This window comes from Penaeus monodon, chromosome 21 (assembly GCF_015228065.2).
Source record: "Penaeus monodon isolate SGIC_2016 chromosome 21, NSTDA_Pmon_1, whole genome shotgun sequence".
Classification (NCBI taxonomy): domain Eukaryota; kingdom Metazoa; phylum Arthropoda; class Malacostraca; order Decapoda; family Penaeidae; genus Penaeus; species Penaeus monodon.
In genome coordinates this window covers 9,957,004-9,958,959 of record NC_051406.1, presented here as the reverse complement: position 1 = coordinate 9,958,959, position 1,956 = coordinate 9,957,004, and the positions used below count along the sequence as shown (strand labels likewise).

At 31.6% G+C, this 1,956-nt stretch overlaps 1 protein-coding gene across 1 annotated transcript in view; it reads right to left on the bottom strand.

Annotated features, from left to right (window-relative positions):
• Nucleotides 1–1,956, bottom strand: part of LOC119586194 (voltage-dependent anion-selective channel-like) — a 7,127-nt gene that overhangs the window by 2,317 nt on the left and 2,854 nt on the right. The gene's annotated exons all lie outside the window — the stretch shown is intronic.

The following is a 1,956-nucleotide window of genomic DNA, read 5'->3' as shown; positions in this document are numbered from 1 at the left end:
TAAGCTTCCTCAAAATTACTGAAAACTTTAGATGAAGTATTTACAGGATCATAAACTAGATAGTCTTGATTTAAGAATGGGTAATAAAATCATGGCTATGTAAAATAATTGTTGGTTTCATGGTCAGTAGTACTGTCCTAACCGAGAAACAATATAGATTTGTAAAATATGGAATAAGTAGATGTTTATCAATTTTATCATTATGAATCAAATCATCTTAATGGAATCCAATTATATCAATTTTCTTTAAGATTTTCTCATGAATTACTAGACTTTAAGGTCAATGACCTTTAAACTTCACACTGACCTTTAAGACTTGTGTAATAGTGCACTTTTAAAGTAGTCTTGTTAACTTCATTACAAATCCAAAACTTTCCCCATTACTTTCTATCTGAGCATCTGAGTATGTCACTCAATTTAAGCTAATTAAATATTTGCCAAATTTGATTTCTAGTGAAAAGCAGCACTCCTCTGGAAATGCACATTTCAAACCTTGAATGGATTAGACAACTGAAAAACAGCAGTGATGATAAAACAAAATTCTGTCCAACAATTACTAAAGGTTTTATTTATATACACAAAATTTACTTGTGTATGAAAAAGATTCGCCCTCATCTACACCTAAGAAAAGAAAAAGAAATCAAACATTTTTCCATTAAAACTATTTTACCGAAATTCTTTATGTATTTTATAAACAATGATACAGCTTCAGCATCATGTAACACGTAGATAATCCTTTTATACTGCTATTCTATTTTTTCCTCCTGATACATTTCCTTGTTCCTTGCCACTAGAACTGACATAACTGCACAAGACTTAAATGCAAGAATTTGTTTTACTATTCAGCTCTACCTTTTATTAACCCAAATAAATGTGCACCATGAAGAAATGAACAAAGAAAATGTATAATACATTTCCAAACCTAGGCTATGCAGTAAGCAAGTGTATTCCTTCAAGAGATTATCCTACATTTTAAGAATTTCAATCATTTGCTGTTTCTTCTTGTAGCCTTTATTGACAAGGGAAAAGAACACTATAAGGAAGCAAAGCCTTTACTGTTTACTGACAAGGGACAAGAAATCTATAATGAAGCAAAGTGATACTTAAAATGAAGAAAGATAGGTCTTGATACTAACACAAACTAGGAAATTATATGTACAGTGTAAGACTCAAAAACTGCAGTACTATTGCTAGATTTAATGCAGATAGAGTAAAAATTTACTTCTCATATAAATATTAATACCAAACACCATATGACTTGATTACAATTCATAAGACTAAATGCCCCACACATCATGTATGCCTGAATTAAAATCTATACTAATATATTACTATTAGCCTGTACAATCTAGGGAGTTAAACCTTAACAATTACCCTGCAAGGACTCCATATCCATGACCTCATCACCTTTTGCACTCCATCGAAAGCCAACAAACCTCAGCCACATATTTACCGAAGATTAACCTTTGAAGTGCAATCTCCCTGACTGCTTATCAAACAAGGAAGAATATCTTTTTAAAGGAAACAAAAAAATACTTAGAAAAAAGGTAATCTACCTCTTTGGCAATTTAACATCAAATAATAAGAATCCAAGATCTGCCAGATTATAAATGGAGGTGATCTGCCATTTTCTGTTGAAGCAGGAAGAGCAAAAGCCACTGCAATGACAAAATGACTCCTAAAAATCATAGAAGTATGGGTAAAATTAAAGTTCCAGATGCCATACAGTACAATACAAAAAATCAATGCACAAGTCAATTCTAAGGCATTTTCTCTTCCACAAGAGAATTTATAAATCAAAATGGAGATACAAAATGAACAATTGCAATGCCCTATATGCACTTGGTGCTTATGGAAAGGTTAACAAACTTTTATTGGCAGGAAGTTTCTTGAGCTGGTTTTCTTATTTTAAAGAAAACTACATGAAGTTTACAAATTAGCCCCTAAGATGCCTGG